The following is a 22,729-nucleotide window of genomic DNA, read 5'->3' on the forward strand; positions in this document are numbered from 1 at the left end:
ATGCCTGACTCTTTTGAGTTGCAGAGTCACACAGGAAGGATCTGAATTGAAAAATGTACTGTTGGACAAATCATACAACCTTTTAGGCTTCATTTTCCTCATCTATAATGAAGGTGTTGAAATAATTGACTTCTAAGCTCTATTCCAGCTATAAATTCACCAACCAATGGTCCTCTAAAGAAAAAAGTAGTTTTGTCATAGTAGATAGAATTCTGGACTTGAAGTTTGGGAAGGCTTGAGTGAGGTCCAAGTCCTAGGTCTACTGAACTTCTCTAAAGTTTAGGTAATTCTATATGACTTAATGTCCTCTACTACCCTACTGCAAGCAACTCTAGAGCAGAAACTGTCAAATTTTTTTTTTGTAACCTTTGTGCCTTAGCAGAGTGCCATGCAAATTCGGCGGTCAGTAAACTATTTAAAATAATAAGGATATTATTTTATGGCAGCAATTGTTAGGAGTGTGTATTTCTACTAACATTATACTGTCTGAAAAGTGTATCCTTGGCTAGATATTTCAGAAATATACTGGTTTCCTCACCTTAGGTTAGTTTTCTGCCAGTTGCTTGCTGCATTTCATACCTTCCAAATGTGATTGACTGTCTTTTTGTTGTTATTACTGTGTTTTTGTTGTATGTGGTTTAAAAGAACAGATAGTACTCAGAATAAATGCAAAAATCATAACTCTTAAAGAACACACTTTAATGACTATCAAAGATTTATCACTGACTATAAAAATAACTTGTAATGAGGTTACTTAAACGCTATTTTAAGCTTTTTGTTATACATAGATGAAAACATGTTTTGTTAAAAATAAATTTGGATCCCCTTTTCTCCCCTCTCTCTTCTCCTCCCTCTCCTCTCCCCTCCTCTTCCTTTCCCTCATCTCTCTTCCCCTCTCCCTCTTTCTCATCCTTTCTCTCCCTTCCCTTCTCTTCCATCTTTTCCTAAATCCTTCCTCCTTCTTCCCTTCCCCAGTCTAGATGATGCAGTGAAGGTGACCTAGGAGACCACAAAGCCCACCAAGGAGGACACCATGGGTTGGTGCCAGGACATCTTCTCCAAAATGACCAAATACCTGGAAGGTAAGCTGACAATCACCCATGAAGACTATGAACTTCTGGAAAATGTGAACAAACTGAATAGCTTGAAGTATCTAGAAAGATATTGCAGTCAGCCTAAGTAGAAACCTAAAGGACTTAAAACAGAAATATGCAGCACTGCAGCCTTATCTGGGTCAGATTACTTTAAATGAGGAAAAAGCAGCTCTTGAGCAGGCAGCTTATGAGTTGGATGCATATTCAAAGAAACTGGAAGCAAAGTACAAGAAGTTAGAGAGGCAATGAAAGAATTTTTGAGCATAAAGACTTTAACTACAAGGATGTTTCATAAGAGCTGAAAAGCATGGAATGGAACCTATCAAACTTCTATGCTTCAGTTCCATAAAAGGAAGCAATGCTGCTGTCCCAAGGAGAATCCCAGCCACCACCTTTGGTTGGATGTATAACTTTGACAACATATTGATGTTTTCCTAAAACTGTATCCCCCTGGAAATTCATCTTGTTGTGTGTTTCATTGTGTGTCCTGAACCAAGGCTCAGAAATCAAGATACACCCTGTCTAGAGCAGACATAGATGAGAGGCTCTGGTGTCCCTGTCTTCTCCCTCCTTCCCTTTCCCAGGGATTTATCTTCAACTCTTTGTTCTGAATGTACTCCTCTACCCCTTTTATAATCTGTTCTGGAACTTAATTAATAAATACAAATTTATGACCAAAAAATTTGGATCCCAAGTAATTTACAATCCAATCAGAATCCTAGAACTTTTAATTGAAATGATGCATCTTAAAAAATAAATGTTCCTCTTAATAATACCAATACTAATACTAACAATCATTAATAATAACAATAATAAATAGCTAACATTTATATAGTTCTTGTTATGAGACAGGCACTGTGTTAAGTACTTTATAATTCTTATCTCATTTGATCATCACAAAAACCCTGGTAGATAGGTGCTATTATTATACCCATTTTACAGATTAGAAAACTGAGGCAAGAAAAGGTTAAGTAACTTGACCAAGTGTCACGCAGCTAGTAAGTGCCTGAGACTGAATTTGAACTCAGGACTTATTAACTTTAGGCTTAACACACTATCTACTAAATATGCATTGACTGGTGTTTTATAGTAGTAATAAAATAATCTATTTATCACGACAACCAAATTAACGTTCTGTATAGGCAGGTACTCAATAAACTTGTTTAAATTTTGCTTTGCTTAGTTGTGTAAGCTCATCATGTTTTACTATGCTTAAGAGCAAGGATGTGTCTTCTGATTCTTTTTAATCTTTCACAGGACATAGAATCCTATTGAACATTGAACAATTGTTTCATAAATACTTATTGACTGACATATGATATCCTGAAATTGCAGTGAAAACGTTAGTCAATAAAGGGAAATTCCAGGCATTGTGCTAAATTGTAGGTATACAAAAAGATGCAAATGACAGTCCCTGCCCTCAAAGAGTTAACAATCTAATGTGATAGACAACAAGAAAGCAAATAAGTGCAATGCATACAACGCATAAATAGGAAATAATTAAGAGGCGCTAGAATTAAGACTGAGAAAATGTTTCTGTTTAAGGCGAAATTTTAACTGGGACTTGAAGGAAGCCAGAAGGCAGTTAAATGAGGAGGGAGATTATTCCAGGCTTGGAAAGACAACCCAAGAGAAAACAAAACAAAACAAACCCAGAGCTGAGAGATAGAGTGTCTCGTCCATGGGATTGAAAAGAGGCCAATGTCACTGAAAACCAAATAACATCACATTCATTTAAAGTATATGGATGAATCAGTTTCATCTGTAGTTTAAAGCATTGAATATGATAAAACAATTCTCATCTGACTTCATTAAAAATCAACAGTGAAAGAAGAGTAGTGTTTCCTGGTGTGAGGGAACCACAAGTCACAAGTATCTGCCCTCTTTCTTCTCGTTTTGATCATGTGTTTCAATAAGTTGTACAAAACATGCTAAAAATGCTAGATAAGAAAGACACAAGAAAATAAGCATGCATTTAATACTTTCTGATGTTCTTCTTTTTCTTTTCTGGAGTAATGATATAGTTGAGGTTCTCCTGCCCCATTCATTTTTTAATCAGTTATTTGTGGTTTATTCAGTATGGGGTGGATTAAGGGTTAGTATGACACTTGAGGAATTGGTTGCATTGTTGTACATACACAGATATTTTTATATAATATGGAAATTTAACTCTTGATATATGTATGTATGTATATATCTCTGTGTGTGTGAGTATATAAATGTGTGTGTATGTAGATAAAAATCAGGTCCTCTGGAAATGTGATGCATAGGGCCATGCCATAGAACCCTAATGGAGGGGAGCACAAGGTAATCAACGCATCAATAAAGAATTACTACTGTATGGTGTCTTATAGCCAGGAGTGTTGTCTTCTGAACCTATGGGAACCTGTATCCCCTACACACAACACAGGTTGTTTATATGCCTGCGGGACACTGTCTGCTTGACACCAACTACTGAGACTATACAAGTCATATCCGGCATCATATGCAAACAACAGGGTTCAAACAAATAGTCACACTGTGCTATCCCCCATTTCTAACTTTAGGAAGAGACTAGAGTGTGTTCACAGGTTTTACATTTCTGGTGTTCAATCTCTAATCAGAGGAAGGATTTGACCTATTTGAAAAGCGCATCATGCATACCTTAACCACTGTCATGTTCTCTTGATGGCAGCACATTAAAAGGTTTTAAAATTGCGGTTTCTTCTGGATTCCTCAAAGAGTATCTGCACTCTTCCTTACTTGGCTCTCCTCCTCTGGATTCAGGTTTACCTTTACCACATCTGAAATGCCATTCTGCCTCAAGATACATGGGACACTAAGGAAAACATCCTCATTAATGACATATAGGCCCTTAAACATGGTGAAAATTGGATGCACTCTCCTAAGATTCTTCATAATGCTTTCTGCCAGATCTGCCACAGACAAGCCAATGCCCCAGGAAGTCTAGTCCTTCAGTTTGATCACCTCATAAGGACTTTCAATCACCTGTTTATGAACATCTTTCCAATTCTCTGAATCAGCATCAGTTCCTATTTGAGGATTAACATTCTTCAGAGATACACCAGCAATATTCACACCACTCCACACAGGAACACTAGAGTCTCCATGTTCCCCAAGGACTCATCCATGACAACTTGAAGAATGGACACCAAGTCTCTCCCTCATTAGGTAACAGAAACAGGCAGAATCCAGATTGCAACCACTTCCAATAACATGGTTTTTAGGAAAGCCATTTAGCTTCCAGGCCACATATGTCAAAATATCCACTGGATTGGAAACAATAAGCAGCTTGCAATTAGAGCTGCATTTAACAATATTGGGAATGATGAATTTAAAGATATTCACATTACGCTGGACTAAATTATGATGACTTTCTCCCTTCTGTTGATGTGCCCCAGCCATAACAATGACCAGTTTTGACTTTGCAGTTATAGTGTAGTCTTTTCCAGAAACAATCTTTGGCGTTTTGAGGAAAAGGCTGCCATGTTGGAGATCCATCATCTCTCCCTTCAGTTTGTCTTCTATTACATCAACTAAGGCAAGTTCATCAGCCAAATCCTTTGTTAAGATACTGATGCCACATGCCATGCCAACTGCATCAACCCTAACAACAGTGATCTTGTTCTGGGGAACCTGTTCCTCCTTGAGGACATTCAAAATCAGCTGATCATTAACAGTAGATGCCATTTTGGGGGCTATTCAAGCTCGAACCAAGGTTGCTCGTCAGGCTGTGAAAGTTGAGCATTATACATGAGATGGCTGCTCCCAAACTCGTGCCTATTCATTTTCTTAGAATTTTCCCCTTTATTAAAAATATCCCTCAATGAATAATCATATCTTTCTGTTCAGATTAACTTGTTATTTTTGTATTATTTCAATTCTTTATCAGGGACTTATAGAAATGCAGTAATTCAGATTAAAATGCAGGATTTCGTACATGTCTTGGTGTAGCTTGAAGCTACTATAGCTAAAATCTCACTAAGACTTTTAGGTCATCCTGTACATTCTTATTAAAACAATGACAAATCTGTTTCCTATTTAATTTGTTGTCTGGCTACCTCTTTCATCAAAAAATAAGACCTCATTTTAAACTTTAATGACAAAACAGAGTCTGCTAAGCATGAGTTCCTTCTTTGTTCTACAACTCAGAACCAATTAACATTATTCTCCTTCCATGTTTTCTTGTCCTTAACCCTAGACTCTCATGAAGAAATGACCTTCCTTCTCATAAAGCTCAACTCCTTTATTTGTGCCTGTGATCTGATTTCCTCCTCTTTCCTGCAGCTGAGTGCTCCCACTATTATCTCTTAATCTCTAATCTTCAGTCTTCCTTATCTACTGGCTCATTCCCTGCTGCCTGAAAATACTCCTGCATCTCCCTGTTTGACCTCCCCCTCGAAGTTATCTATATCTGTTCTCTACCCTCTGTCCTCTTCCCTACCATATCATCCCTCCTAACAAAAAGCAGAGACATATCCAAATAAGAACAGCTTTACCAATAGGAAGTGTAAGTGGTTACCACCTCCTCAGTATTATTTCATTGGCCCTGAAAAAACTTTATGACCCTATAAAATTTTGAATACTTCAAACATGTTGATAGAAATTTCACTGAGGCATTTATTTATGTATTTAATTGGGGGGGGACTTTTTTGGAGGGGAGGCAGGACAATTGGAGTTAAGTGACTTGCCCAAGGTCACATGGCTATTAAGTGTTAAGTGTCTGAGGCTAGATTTGAACTCAGGTCCTCATGACTCCAGGGCGGGTGCTCTATTCCCTGCGCTACGTAATCGCCTTGAGATATTCATTCATTCATTCATTTAGGCTTAATCCACCCCAACTTATTTTTGCTCTTATAGAAAATGAAAATACACCAATAGAGATAATACATTAATACACTGAGTTATAAATAATTTATATTTCAATATGAATTCTATTTTTCATCAGTTTTTCTAAGACAATGGTTTTACAGGGAGAAAAAGATAGATTAGAAGGGATAGTGCAAACAGGAGCCCAACATGGGATGGAATGAAGAATGAAGTGGGCACCACAAAGCTAGAGGGAAAAAAGAGTATCAAAGAGAAAGAATTTCAGAAGATTTTACTATATGAGGAGAGTGCTCCGTAAGACTCCTTTTAAACAAATTATATACTTTTTAAAATAATACTTTGCCAATTAACCTCCAGTTCTTTTGGTTTTATTTCTGATGATGGTAGAAGAAGGTTGAAATATGTTCTGGCACTTTAGCAGTTACATACTTTTGCTTCCTGAAGTTTTACCAAATAATTTTTGGTGCCATTTTTGCAAAATCCAAATCTTTAAATTCAAATGAATGTTTTCCCAAATATAGCTCATGTGCTATAGGGGTAAATATATTTCAAAGGAGAAGTAAACATCAAGAGTAGCAATGGCACTCTACTAATATCTAAGGACTGCTTAAATTCATTGCTACTTTCTGAATGCCTTTTCTTCCTCTCAGACCTTGCCAGAGAAAATAAGTTCATAACTCTATTTTTAATTAATATACCATTTCTTTTTTTTTTTTAAAGCAATTGGGATTAAGTAACTAGCTCAAGGTTACACGGCCAGTTATTTCTGGGTGTGGTGCTAAGTATCTGATTTGAACCCCAGGTCATCCCGACACTGGAGCCAGTGCTCTTACTTGCTGAGCCACCTGGCCACCCCTAAGCAATTGGGGTTAAGTAACTAGCTCAAGGTTACATGGCCAGGTATTTCTGGGTGGGTGCTAAGTGTCTGAGCCAGGATTCAATCTCCAGGTCGTCCTGACACTGGAGCCAGTGCTCTTACTCACTGTGCCAACTGGCCACCCCTATACCATTTCTAAATATAATGTTTATAGCATGCTTTCTCAAAGCACTTGTGAAATGATTCTTTTTAATCTCCCTTTATTGTTAGAAGGCCATTTGTTTGTAATTTTAATATCTTCTGTAATATGTTTTCACAGTTCCTGCCAGATGTCAAGAGATGACTCAAAGGTTTATAACAAAATAGAAAAAAGGTATATATGTACATGTGTGTTTGTAATAGATATAATAAGCTTCTAAAAGAAGTCTAGACAATGCTGAATGTACAAGATTAGATGGCCTGAGCCCAAAAGTGCATTATTTCTGTGGAACCTCAAAGTAGACTTAGCATATCACAGTCCACACATGAAACACACATATTATAATACACAGGAACAAGTTTATCACTAAGAAAAGTAACTGCCTCTTCAGTATGACTTTACTGACTGAACAGTTATAATTTACAAATGGAATATTAGTGATTGAATTAATTCATTACCATACTTCCCTGGAGAAGATAGGACTTAGAGAACACATGTCCATTATTACCACAGGTATGATGGATTGTTTTGTGGAATGTGGATGAGAATTATTTTTAATTTGTAGCAGAGATAGAATTTGTATTAATGAGTGGAAGGGGAGTTGATTTCACCGCAGCATTAACACTAAGTACAGTCTAACAATGGAATGGGTTCCATTTTGATTTAGTTACTAATATTCTCTTGGTCATTTTTTTTTAAAGCAATCAGGGGTAAGTAACTTGCTCAAGGTTAGACGGCCAGCTATTTCTGGGTGTGGCGCTAAGTATCTGAGCCCGGATTTGAACCCCAGGTCATCCCGGCACTGGAGCTGGTGCTCTTACTTGCTGAGCCACCTGGCCGCCCCGGTCATTTTTTTCAACAATAAAATATGGATGTTTTCCCTAAACATTAGGATGAAAGACGTGTGACTAGAAAAGAAGATAAGCTAGCCCCAAGATGAGAGTTACTTTATGTACAGAACTGGTCTTCCATACATTCATATACTACTTCAAGAATGTCCTAGAACCTATTGGGAAGACCCCATTTTAAAAGGGTCTATTGATCATCAATAACAAAAGTTACACAGTTAGAAATGGCACAATATGTTGTAATTTGCACTTAGAGGAACTCTCTACAAAGATGAAGAAACCACATGGAAAGAAATAAATTAGTTTTATTATATCAAAATTTAGTTTCACACTTTTCATAGAGAAAGAAACAATGATTCCAAGAAAACTTGGAAGTTATACAAGATTGACAACATGGGCAGAGAAAAGATTTAAATTATAAGTTACAAAATGGATTTTGCTGGAAGGATTTGGTTGGGAAAGGAAGGTAAAGAATATGAGGAAAATGGGGGAAACTGAAATTAAGAAAGAAAAAAAAATAAAAAATATAACTAATATTCATTTATAGGAAATTCACTTGCTTCTCTATGTGGCACTGTGTTTTAATTTCAGTACCTTCTATCCCAAAATAAAGTACAACTCTTCATGTATAATGAGCGACAGTTTTAATATTCTATAAGAGACTAATTTTGTAACTGTTGGAAAAAAAAAACAGGATGGAACAGAATTTTTTTCCAAGTTGATTAGTGTTCCTAACATTAGAATGTAGCATTAGCTTGACAATGACTGATGCTTATAGCTCATTATTTTTTGTAGGGCTTCTCCATTAGCCACTGTTCTCCATGCTTCATTCCTCAACAGAAATTGTTAAATCAAGTTTATATCAGAAACTCTGCTGATAATACCAATCACAAGGGGCCCAAAAGGAGGGGGAAAAGAGGAGAGAGAGAGAAAGAGAGAGAGAGAGAGAGAGAGAGAGAGAGAGAGAGAGAGAGAGAGAGAGAGAGAGAGAGAGAGAGAGAGAGGTAATTATTTCAGTGGTTCTTGCCCTAAACTCTGAATTTCCCTGAATTTCATATAAAACTGTCTTAATGCTTTATGTCCTCTGTGGAAACTGTTCTAAGGATGGACATTGTTCATACTCTTCATTAGTTAAACCTCTCATGTCAAGAAACAGAGCCATCTCTGGGCTATAGCAAATTGGGGCAATGGCTGTCCCTGGGCAGCGAAGCATTAGGTTGGAAAAAAAGAAGGAATTTGTTTCTATATGATACTGAAATTTATCTATATATGATTATCCCATATATACATAATACAAATTAATGTGTTTAAAGTGTTTTTGACCCTGAAAGCACTATATCAAGTGTTCTAAATAATAACAAAATAACACTGTACTTATTGTTACAAAAGTAGATTGCTATTGTTTATTTTACTTCCATATTCCATAAACAAACTTTAAGCTTCATAGAGTCTTTTATGATTTTGTTTGCATTTCTAATCTCTTGATGTTTACTTTAACCTGACTTTAACATGTTGTATGAGGATGGAAGCAAAATGGAGGAACAGCATGAAGAAATAAAATGATCTCCTACCAAACACACCTCCTGAAAGACCTAGAAGATGAACCAGAAGGAATCCTGATGGAGAAACCCAATATAAAGAAAGTCACATGGAGTCGTTTTTCCAACCTAGGAAAGTATAGAAACACAGACAAAGATGTCTGTGCACACTGACAACATGGTCTGACCTGTAGTACTCCCAGAAGTGAAGCCATTTAGCACCTAGGGATAGGCTAGGCCTGAGTGAATGAGGAGGTTCTGGATACATACTGAGGCACTAAGCCAGGACCAAGTATCACCTGGCATCTCTGTCTTCTTAATTAATTGATTGATTAATTGATTGATTAATTAATTCCAGGTGACATATTCAGGGTGTCCTGGGGAGGACTCTTGTGTGAAGGAGGGGTGTTTGTTGGTCAGGAGCTACCACAAGGCCTGGGTTATGTACAAAGAGAAAAGCAAGTTCAAATGAAAGCCCTAAGGTCAGATTATGGCTGTATGGCTCAGAAATAAGCAGAGATTATTATCATTTACAGAGTCAAGTTCAGTCTGAGGCCTGTAAAGATATAAACAGATCAGGAGTTATAGACCAAAGTTAAATCTGTAATTCTTTCACTCTAAACCAGGAAAACTTTCTATCTGACTGATAATGACTGAGCCAATTGGCAGATTACTCTTGCTCAGATCCAAACCCAGGTCAGGAACTTGCAGAATGCAAACCAGAGAGATACAGACTCTGTCCCAGATAAAATCACTTTGAGAGCACTGGAAACTTACAGGTCCTCATCCTTATCTATTGCCAAAATCCTGGAATTACAAAACACACAATACCACAAAAAAAGGTATCAACAATAGCAGTTCAGACCTTGCCTCCAGAAGCATGAAAAGCCCAGTGCTAACTAAATGAAGAAATAAATCAAAATAAAAAAGAATTTCACCATAAAAAGGCATTGATGTTGACAAAAATCCCTGAGAAACAAACATAGAAGAGAATGATTCCAAAATATCTACAAGCAAAATCTAGAAGAAAAATGAAGCCTGGGCACAGATACAACCAGAGCTCCAGGAAGAGATGAATTAAGAGTTAAAAAAAAGTGTGAATTATTTTTAAGAAATGAAAAAGCTAGATAAAAAAATGGAAAGGAAATTAGAGCTATGGAAGAAAGAATTGGAGAGAGAATTAAATGCTTGACACAAGAAGTATGAAACCTTACTTATCTTAATTCTTAAGAGAAAACTGAACAGATCTCTAAGAACCAGAGGGAAAAGTGGAGATAGAAAAGATTTGCAGGTTACTTCTTGAAATAAACACCCAGGAAAAATTATATTCACACAGATATAAATGCACATATATAATATTATACATATATTCACATATACATACACTCATGAGTTTGTATATGTGTGTATAAACTTCTAGGAATGCTCTAACAAATTCTAGAATTTTTACATCAAAACAATATAACTACATATGTTAGAAAAAAAAGAATTCAAGTAACAAAAAGGTACAATCAATATCACACAAGATTTAGTAGCCCAAAATATAAAAAGAGAGTTTGGAACATGTTATTTCAGAAGGCAAAGGCTTAAAATCAAGAATAATCTACCCAGAAAAATGACTATAGTCTTGCAGGAGATAAAAAATGGTTCTTTAATAAAATAAAGCACTTCCATGCATCCCTGGTGAAAAGATCAGAGCCATATAGAAACTTTGAAATGCAAACATTGGATTTAAGAGAAACATTAAAAAACATAAATAAACATAAATGAACAATCATAAGGGACTAAACAAGGTGAAAAATAGCTTATGGTCAACTATGAATGATTTATGTGTCCCTATTGAACCCTATAATCATGAGGGATCATAGAGTCTAATTAGATAAGACCTTGGAAGTAGTGTGTATGTATTCCTGTGTGTGTACATATATCCACATATAAAGGTATATATATATATATATATATATATATATATATATATATATGTGTGTGTGTGTGTGTGTGTGTGTGTGTGTGTATGTGTGTGTGTAAATATATCCACATATGTCACACCCATAAATGTTAGTTTCCAGGAGTGTACAGATCCTAAGTTTCTGAGACTCAGGATCACTGACAGCTAGATCTGAGCCTGATATACCACTAGAAACAGGCCAATTAAGTATCCATATTTTATCTTATGTGGACACTCTCAAGGCCTAATTAGAATTTGAATTGGAAGGAAAAAATCTCAGTAGCTATTTTTCCTGCACAGAAAAAAAAAGCTTTAACTTTAAGGAAGCTGTATATATCTGGCCTCTTTATTCCTTGCAAATGGCACTAAATCCCTGGCCTTCATACCTTCACAATGGACATCACCTATGCTAGGAATGCATTCCCTCAGAGTCTTCATCTCATACACTCACTTTTAAGAGACTCAACTGAAATATAGTCTTTCAAAAAAAACCATTCCCTCACACCCTATATCCCTCCTGCTTTCCCACCCTAACTATCTTGCTTGTAACTACTATATGTATTTTGTATTCTGTTTCTAAACCTAATTCTCTATGATGGATCTTGGAACACTTGGTATAAGTTATAGGGAGGCAGATTTTAGACATGCTTTGGGGGTTAGGGTGAGAGGGAAGCCTAATACTTACCAAGATTCAGTTATAGGGTTTTGATGTGATGGTCACAGGGCAATGAACTCTATATCACTAATTATTTCCTTGCTGAACCACAGAGAGCAGTTGTAGTGAAGAATCTTATTCATAGAGTGGATGGCAATGGTGATCCCCTGACAAGGGAGCACAAGAATCATTTGATTCCTAAGTGTTTCATGTTCCTTATTTTGAAAAGGGTTATAATAAGTCTTTGTCTCACAAGATCATCATGACCAAGAAATGAACTAATAAATAGGACAAAAATTATTATAACTCTCTTAGGTATTGTTCTGGAAGAAAGAATATAATGAAAAACATTTAAAAATGAAGTAAGCAGCTTATCGGTATCACTTAATGTTAATCATAGGTTCATAGATCTAGAGTTTAAAGGGAAGTCATGGATTATTTGTTGCCATTTTACAGATGAGGAAGTTGAGGCCCAGGGAGGTTAAGTGACTTGTCCCAGAACACCAAAATAGTAAGCACCAGAGGTGAGATTCAAACCTATATATTCTGCTTCCATTCTTCATTCTTTATAGGTTACCATGACAACCTTAAAAGCTTTCAAAGTACTTTTCTCTTAACAACTCATTTTTTTGGAAATAAGAAAATTTAGAATTTAAATTGAAATAGATAATAAAGATCCTTTTGTTCCATTCCTTTATTTTTAATTTGAGTAAACCTGGAGTTAAGTAATGTCCCAAGGAAAGGTTTAAATAGCAGAGCCAGGATTCTAAACCAGGTCTTTTGAGTTCTAATACAGTTTCTCTTCCCTCCACATTTAAATAAATTTAATATAACTGTATAGAGACATCTGAATATCTAAGTGTATAGAGCTCTGGACCAGGGGCAAGGAAGACCTGAGTTAAAATACAGCCTTAGACATTCACTATCTGTGTTACCCTGGGCAGGTCACTTAACCTCTGTTAACTTTAATCCACTGGAGAAGGAAATGGCAAACCATATCAGTATCTTTGCCAAGAAAACCCCATGGACAGTATTGGTATATTATTGTCCACAGGGTCATGAAGAGTAGGCCATGACTGAAGGACTGAATAACAATATAGGTGTGGGGAAAGGTATGCATTTCTCATTACTCTACCATGACATGATCATGGAATCATGATCATAGATCTCTATGCTTCACTACCCTTTTCATATTACAGTTACTTCAATCAATCTCATTTACTTACACCATGACTGACCAAAGACAATCAACTGGAGTTTCTGTGATTGTCTAGGGCTAAGAAACAATGTTGACTGGACTACTAATTATACCTGCTTTACCAGTTTCCCAAAACTTTTGCACCCTGTGTCAGTACTAGTTTTAATTTTACTTTCAATCTCATTGAGCCAAACAGTTCCACTGAGTAAATTTATGGACCGCTCATAATGTCACTCACTCAATTATTCAATAAGCATTTATTAATAACTTATTCGATTCTAGATGATATTCTAAACAATGTAGATAATGAAAAAAAAACACTTTCAAATCTTTATACTTTACATTTTGATAGCGGGCAGTGGAGAGCAATATTTACAAAGATAAGTAATATGCCAAGTAATTTATTGAGGTTAGGAGGGCACTAGCCACAAATTGAGAATCATGTTAGTCCTCTATAAGAGGCAGCACTTGAACTGACCTGTGAAGGAAACAATTCTCTGACTAGAGGTTAGGAAAGTGCATTCTGGATATGGTGAACAAATACATAGAGAATGAGGAGAGAATACCATAAATAGGGAACAAGTAAACCTGGAAATCAATTAATCAAAAAACATTTATTAAACACCTGTTGTGTGCTAATTGTTGTAGTGGGGATTAAAATAAAGGCAAACACAATCCTTGACCTCAAGTTTTTTACATTCTAAAGTGAGAGAAAAATCTGTAAATATGTAAGTACATGCAAAATATGAAAAGAAGAAAAAAGGCAAACTAAGAGTAAAACGTTCTAACTGAGGATAGAGGGGAATGACAACAAAGAAATGCTCTTTTAGAAGGCCAGTGGGAAGGAATTTAGAGTATATGAAGGTGAATTAAGGGCAATAAACCTGGAAATGGAGGCAGGACTCTGATTCTGAAAGGTTTTAAATATAAAAAGCATGAGTTTGCATTTTATTCTAGGGATAATAAGACATTACTGGAGATTTTTGATGAAAGGGTGATATGGTTAGAACTGTGATTCAGGAATTTCAATTGGGTATGGTGTAGAGTAGAGAGGAAAAAAGACTGGCAGAAGGAAGAACAATTAAGAGGCTGTTGCAATAGTATAGGAAGGAAATAATGAACTTGTGGTAGCAGCATAACTGGAGAAAAGGAAACATCTGTGAATGATGTTCTGTAGGCAAAATTGACAAGTTAGTAACTGATTGAAGAATTAAAATTTAATTTCTGCTTTTTGTTTCTTGATTGATTATAAGATAGAAAACTTTCAATTACAAAGATTTTGTTGTTATGTACCAAGGCATGTGCTAGGTGCTATGGGGGACATAAAAGAAATATATTATGGCCCCTGCCTTGAAGGCTTATAATTTAACTGGAGAAACATAACACAATGTAATAATTTGAAGCATCTAGCTAGGTCTCAAAATATCTTTCCCTTACAAAATCAACACTATGGTTTATTTATTTTTGTTTTGTTTTGTTTTTTTTTGTTTGTTTGTTTTTGGCAGGGAGATATGAAGTGGCTTGGAAATGACACTAGACTAGAAGTCAGGAACCCTCTTTTTTAGCTGTGGTTCTTATGCTAAAGTGTTGTGTGAACGTCTCAGATTCTTCAACTGTAAAAGAGTATGATGGACTAGATAGCACCAGCGATATTTTTTTCTTATCTAATTATATGTAAAAACAGTTTTTAACCTTTCTTTTTTATAATTTTGGTTTCCAAATTCTCTCCCATACTCACTCCCCATCCTATTCATCGAGAAGGGAAGCAATTAGATAAAGGTTTTACATATGCAGCTATGCAAAAAAAAACCCTGTTCATTATGTTGGGAAATAAAATATATATTAAAAAGCAAAGAAAAATGAAATAAAACAGTATGCTTTAATCTGCATTCAGATTCTATCAGTTCTTTCTCTGGAGATGGACAGCAGTTTTCATCAAAGGTCCTTCAGGACTGTCTTGGATGTTTGTGTTGGTGAGAATAGCTAACAAAGTCATTCACAGTTGATCACTATATAATATTGCTCTTACCATGTTAAATGTTCTCCTGGCTTGGCTTACTTCACTTTGCATCAGTTCATGTAAGTTGCTCCACATTTTTTCTTAAAGTATCCTGCTCATCCTTTCTTAAAACAAGATAGTATCCCATCATAACCATATGCTATAAATTGCTCAACCATTCCCTAATTGATGGTCAACCACTCAAATTTCAATTCTTTGCTACCACAAAAAGTGGTGCTATATATTTTGTACAAATAGCTGTCTCTCTCTCTCTCTCTCTCTCTCTCTCTGTGTCTCTCTCTCTGTCTCTCTCTGTCTCTCTGTCTCTCTGTCTCTGTCTCTCTGTCTCTGTCTCTCTCTCTCTCTCTGTCTCTCTGTCTCTCTGTCTCTCTGTCTCTGTCTCTGTCTCTGTCTCTCTCTGTCTGTCTCTCTGTCTCTGTCTCTGTCTCTCTCTGCCTGTCTCTGTCTCTCTCTGTCTCTCTCTCTGTCTCTGTCTCTCTCTGTCTCTCTCTCTCTCTCTCTCTCTCTCTCTCTCTCTCTCTCTCTCTCTCTCTCTCTCTCTCTCTCTCTCTCTCTCTCTCTCTCTCTCTCTCTCTCTCTCTCTCTCTCCATAATACAGATCTAGCAATGATATTACTGAGTCAAAGGGTATGCACAATTTTATAGCCCTTTGGCCATAATTCCAAATTGCTCTCCAGAATGGTTGCATCGGTTCACAACTTCACCAGCATTATATTAGTGTCCCAATTTTGCCACGTGCCCTCCAAAATTTTTCATTCTCCTTTTTTTGTCATATTAGCCAATCTGACAATTGTGAAGTGGTCCCTTGAATTGTTTTAATTTGCAATTTTCTAATAAATAACTATTTAGAATGTTTTTCTTTCATATAACTTTATAGCTTTAAGTTCTTCATCTGAAGACTGCCTATTCATATTCTTTGACCCTTTGTCAATTGGGAATGATTTGTACTCATAAATTTTAATCAGTTCTTTATATATTTGAGAGAAAAGGTCTTCATCAGAGAACCTTGCTATAAAATTTATTTTTTCGCTTTCTGATTTTTTTTCCAAGTCTCAACTTTATTGTTTTTGTTTACATAAAACAATGGTATCATATCATAGAGAAAGATATTTGTGATATATTACTGTAGTCACTTTTCTAGTGTTGTATTGTACGTTTTTGCATTAATATTCATTAGGGAAATTGGCCTTTAATCTTCCTTTTCCTTTTTTCGCTCTTCTTGGTTTAGGTATCAGCATAAAATTTATACCATAAAAGGAATTTGAGAGGACTTCTTATTATTTTCAAATAATTTACATAGTATTGAATTTAATTGTTCTTTAAATTTTTGGTAGAATTCACTTGTAGATCCATCTGGTGCTGGAGATTTTTTCTTAATGAGCTCATTGATGGCTTGTTCAATTTATTTTTCTAAAGTAGGATTATTTAGGTATTCCACTTCCTCTTCTATTAATCTGGGCAACTTATTTTTTGGAAACAATTATTTCACTTAGTTTATCAAATTTACTGTTATATATTTGGGGAAATAGATCCTGATGATTACAATATTTTTCTCTTCATTAGTGATTGATTCACCCTTTTCACTTTTTTTAATTTTGTATTTTATTTTTCCCCAGTTACATGTAAAATATTAATATTTGTTTTAAAAGTTTTGAGTTCCAAATTCTCTCCCTTCCTCCCTCCCCATTCCTCCTTATTGAGAAAGCAAAAATATGATATAGGTTATATATTCCTAGTCATGCAGAACATGGTTAATTCATGAGAAAAGACATAGAAAACAAAACCAAGGAAAGATAAAGAAAGTTTGAAAAATAGTACGCTTCAATCTCTATTGAGATACCATCAGTTCTTTCTCTGGGAAAGGATAGTATTTTTTATCACAAGTCCTTCAGGTTGTTTTAGATTGTTGTATTGCTGAGAGTCTCTAAGTCATTCATAGCTTATCATATTACAATATTACTGTTACTTTGCATACAGTACATGTCACTTTGCATCAGCTTATGCAAGTCTTTCCAGGTTTTTCTGAGAGCATCTTGCACATCATTTCTTATAGTACAGTAGCAATCCATCATAATCTCATGCCACAACCATTCAATCATTCCCCAACTATTGAGCATTTCCTCAATTTCTAAGTCTCTATCTCTAGAAAAGAGCTGCCATAAATATTTTTGTACATATAAGTTACTGTCCTTTTTTAAATCTCTTTGGGAATATGGACCCAGTAGTGATACTGCTAGGTCAAAGGGTATGAATGGTGTTATAGATCTTTAGGAATAGTTCCAAATTGCTCTACAAAATGGTTGAATCAGTTCACAACTATACCAACAGTGCATTAATGTCTTTTTTTTCTCCACATCCTTCCAAAATTTCTCATTTACCTTTTCTGGCCCATTAGTCAATAATAGGTATGAGTTACTATATCAGAATTGTTTTAATTTGAATTTTTTTCTCCAATCAGTAGAGACTTAGAATATTGTATATGGTTATAGTTTTGATTACTTCATTTTAAAACTGCTCATATCCTTTGATCACCTATAAATTGGGAAGTGGGCCTTATATTTTATAAACTTGATTCAGTTCTCTATATGTTTGAGAAATGAGACCTTTATCAAAGATACTTGCTTTAATTTTTTTTTCACATTGCAAGGGTTATGGGATTTAAAGATCTTCCATGCCCCTTGAAACTTGCTGATTTAGCAGGAAGGGGTGGGCCAAGAGGATGCAGAAGCCACGCTAGAGTGCATGCTATGACTGGAAGAGTGGCAGCAGTGGGGGCAGTGGAGGCTCTAACTCCTGCATTTGAGCTGGCCAGAATTTCTGCTAAGGACTCCTGCTGAGGACTGCCAGGGGCAGGAACTGAGAGGGCAGGGAGAGCTGCAGGGATCATGCTTCGTGAATGATGAGCAGTTGCTGTGAGTGGGGAGAGGAGGATCTTTGCCTGAGGTAGCCTGTTCTGTTTTGAAGGCTTGAGTATGTGGGTGTTTATTACATTAACTATGGGTGCCAACTTTATACCTTACTGTGATGGCTTTGACTTTCTGGTTTTGGGACTCAGTTTTCTGGTATTTGAGTAAATGTTCTAGCTTTATTCCCTATGTAGAGAGCCTGGTACATTTTGTGATTAACAACCATATCAGTATATTTATAGTTACTGTAGGCATTGTGAATACTGTATTGTTGATACACACTATTACTTTTGCTAACTACATTTCTCTCTCTCCTTTCACCCTGTCCCTCCACAAAAGTGTTTGCTTCTAATTACCCCTTTCCCCAATCTCCCTTCTATCAATCTTACTTCTCTTATCCCTTCCCCATCATATTTTTGTGGAGAATAAGATGGATTTCCATACCTACTTGAAGATGCCTTACTCTGCCTATTCCAGCTGATTTCTCGACTTAATTTCATGTTAAAGTTGTTCTCTCCTCCCAGGATGTAGGGAACACTGTCCAAAGCTACAGGTTTGTGTGTGTGTGTGTGTGTGTGTGTGTGTGTGTGTGTGTGTTTTAGTTTTCAAACTAGTTCTAGGGACTCTACGTTTTCCATTTTTCTAAGGTTATTTAATCTCAAGAGAGTTGTGGTCACCGCTCTTCTGGCCTTTGAGCAATCACAAAATCTCTTCTCAGCCCTGGAAATGACAGCAGAGTCCCCACTCCAATGTGTCCTCAAGTACTATGTATGTTCTCTCTTTCCCTGGAGATGTATGTCATGGCCCTAAGCTTCTGGGGCTGCAAGCACTGGTGTTCTTTTCTGCCTTTGAGCTGAGACCAGAGCCCATCCTTCCTTGTGAGCAACCCTAAGTATTATTCTCCAACCTGAAACAATGACCAGGTTCCCTAGATTAGTGCTCTTTTTTGCCCTAGGATCCTGGTCCGGAACGGTGTATTAGCCATGCTCCCAGCACCAGCAAAGGGTTTCAAATCTGACAGGTTGTCTGAACCCTATACTGAATCAGAGAATTGCCAACACTGCTGCTGCCACTGTTGCACCCACCTCCAATGCCTGCTGGTGGCTTGGCAGGGCTCTGCCCACTCTGCACTAGGCTCCAGGCCTAACAACCACCCTGGGGAGACCGATCTTTCCTGCTAACTTCCTATAGCGTCTTAGTCTGGAAAATTGCTTCATCCTGATCTTTTGTGGCTTCTGTCTCTCCAGAATTCTATTTGAAGAATTATTTTAAAGTTGTTTAGCGGAGAATTTGGGAGAGTTCAGATGACTTCCTGCCTTTACTCTGCCATGTTGGTTCCTGACTAGATGATTTCCAAGGGCCCGTTTAGGTCATACCTATGTATGTATTGTTACATATGGACAAATTCATATATATTTATTCTTATTTTTACTAGCTTTTTAAAATGCAGACTAATTTTTTTAATGCAAAGAAATTGAAGGAAATAGAATTTGGACTGTTGACAGACAGCTGGGTAGAGCGATTTCAGTTTATCAATTATCTTTTCTTCCCTTTGTACTTCATTGTGCTTTGATCTCTAGTGCACTAATCAATGGAGAAAGAAAGGTAGCAGAGCAGGGGGCCTGTTTATTGGTCCTCAGGGTGCTGTCTCTGCATTTTTAGATTCAGTACAGACATACTTAACACCATACAGGACAGTGCTATTCACTTATGCGTTTAGCAAATGGCCAGTATTTTGAAATTTTGTCTGGGACTGATCTTTCCATGAAAATGTAGCAGACAGAACCCTATAACAACCTAGGTGGCACAGTGAATGGATTGTAGAGCCCAGAGTCAGAAGGACCTGAATTAAAATTGTATTTTGAATATGTAACTATGTGACTGTAGGCTAGTTACTTAATCCCTCTGTGTGTCAGTTTTCTCAACTGTAAAATGGGAATAATAATAACACTTACATCCTAGGGTTGATGTGAAGACAAAATGAGAAAATATCTGAATAATATTTTGCAAATCATAAAGCATTACTTAAATGCTAGTCATTATTGTTAGACTCTGCACCATGTTCATGACTTCTTCTGAATTATTTCTTCATATTTTACTTCCCTTAATCTGTCCTTCACAAAGTATTTACTAAAACTTTCTTACTTCCTCTTCCTCTAATACTGTGATGTATGATAAAAGGGAAGTGGAAGAAATGGAGCCTATTCTTGAAGTGTTTCTATTTTGTTTAAGTAGCGATTTCAAAGCATACAAATATATGAAAACAATTCAAAGGAAATACTGCAGAGTGTATCAGCGAGTGTTCCATTTGAAGTGCACTGATATTGAGTTAGGACAGATAGGAGATATTTAATAAACACTACATCATTTGTTACCTAATATGATATACTAGAACTCTCTTAGTGGCCAGTAGTCCCAGAATATTTTACGTACTAATAGAGTTCAAGAAAGAAAGTTATATTTAAGAGGAACTGTCAGGCAGTGAATAGAGAGTACCCTTGGTGTCAGAAAGACCTAAGTACACAACTACTGTCTCTCATATACATAGTCCATGTGACTCTGGACATTTTACTTAACCTTTCATTGTGTTAATCAACTTTATCAAACTTTAAGTTGCAGAGAAGGTGACAATCTACATTGTTGGATAGAAATTACTCATCTTAAAGTCATCTGTACCAAATAAATCACAGGTCAAGCCCCCGTACCTATCAAGTACAGAGACTTCAAGTACGAGACAATCCAATAACAATCCAGTAAAATCAATACGTATCAAACCTATGAACGAAAAGGAGAAATTTTAACTCTATATAAAACTTTCCAAAATTATCCCTTTATAATGAATTTAAACTTAATGACAAGCTCAAAATGTGAAACAATATTTTACTGCAGGTTTCCCAATTTCTAGAAGAGAGAAGAAATAATGGAGGAAAAATACTGCTCATTTATGCACAGTTCTATCTCTCTCCACCACCTTTCCTCCCTGTCTCCCAAAGAGAAGGCTTCTCTCCAGCATTGCTAGCAGTGGGACCCAATGCTCTTGTATCAAGGAAGTAGAATCGTCTCTGAGTGAAAGTCTCCATCAGAAACACTGACTTCATGAAGTGCCTAGCTAAATCAAAAGACCAGAGTTAGTTTACTAAATAAATACATCTATGTCTATACTGCAACAAGTGAACAATAGCTTCTAGTGAGCACAAAAGGTGGGAGGAATAACAAAACGTAAATATAACTTGTCCATTATTGTGTTTCCTTTTACAATCCTACCATTAGTTTTTGCCATTTTTTCAAGGTTTTATTTTTCCTTAATACTATCATGTTCACAGAATCAGAAACTTTCAGCATTGGAAGCTATCTCAGAGGTAATTCAGTACACCATACAGGACCAAGAATCCCTTCTACAACATACCTCACAAGCGATGATCTAGCCTTTGCATCAGGCAAACTCTGGTGGGTAGGAACTCAATAACAGTGGAACTTGTCCACTTCTTTTTGGAAACATCTAACTGTAAGGAAATGCTTGATTATACCAAATCTAAGGTGGTACAGTGGATAGAATTCTGGTCTTGGAATAAGGAAGATTCATGTTCATGAGTTCAAATCCAGCCTCAGACACTTGCTAGGTAAGTGACCCTGAGCAAGTCTTTTGGACATTTTTTGTCCCAGTTCCTCATCTATAAAATGAGTTAGAGAAGGAAATGGTAAACCTCTCCAGAAAACCCTAAGTGAGGTCACATAGAGTCAGACAAAATTGAAGTAACTGAATAACAGCATCAAAATTTGCTTCTTTGAAACTTTTACATATTTTTTTTCAGTTCCACCCTCTCAGACCAAGTAGAACAAACTAATAGCTCTTCTCTGTGACAGACCAATAATAACCATAACCTGCTCTATAAGTCTTCTCTTTCCTAGGCTAAAATCTGACAATTCTTTGAAAGAATTCTTATGGGGCATGTATATAAAGCCCTCGAATGTCCTTCTCTTGCTTTTCAACACAATTGCTAAATTGGGGTCACTAAAACTGACCACCACACTCCATATGTGGTCTTATCAGAGAAGAATACAGGAAGACTATCATTTTTTTATTTTGAAAAGCTCTACCTGTCTTGTAGCCTGGGATCCCATAGATTTTCTTGATTTCTATTTCACACTAATGACATGGATTGAACTTTCAATGTGTTAAGATTTCTTAATCCTTTAAATGATCTGCCATATTCAGTCATTTAGAGATCCCTTTTCTTGAACTTTTGAAAATCATTTAAAATCCAATTGTAAGATTTTACATTTATCCTTTTAAATTTCCTCTCATCTGCCTCTAGTCTCTCCTTACTGCATTCTATTTTCTTCTCCCTTGCTACAGTGATTTTCCTTAAGAGTAGAGCTGACTGTGTCACTTTCCTACTCAATAAATTCTGTTAGTTTCTTATTGCCTCTAGAATAAAATATAACCTCTCCACTTTGATTTTTAAAGTCATGAGCAGCCTGGCCCTAACCTATTCTTTGAGTCCATTATATAATATATAAAATGCTCCCCTTCCCATATAATACAGTCTAGCCAAACTGCCCTTCTTGCTGTTCTTCATGTATGGTACTCCATATCTGATCACTACAGCTTTGAATTGGCTTTCCTTGAACCCTCAAATGAAGACATTTCTGACCTCTACTTCATAGAACCCCTT

At 36.3% G+C, this 22,729-nt stretch overlaps 1 pseudogene; it reads right to left on the reverse strand.

The window, feature by feature from the left end:
- Positions 1-3,618: 3,618 nt before the first annotated feature.
- On the reverse strand, positions 3,619-4,994 carry LOC138145205 (L-lactate dehydrogenase A chain pseudogene; annotated as a pseudogene).
- Positions 4,995-22,729: the final 17,735 nt, after the last annotated feature.

This window comes from Petaurus breviceps, unplaced genomic scaffold, assembly GCF_028583685.1.
Source record: "Petaurus breviceps papuanus isolate PSGF00001 unplaced genomic scaffold, PetGlider_PUasm1.0 90731, whole genome shotgun sequence".
In the NCBI taxonomy this organism is placed as follows: Eukaryota; Metazoa; Chordata; class Mammalia; order Diprotodontia; family Petauridae; genus Petaurus; species Petaurus breviceps.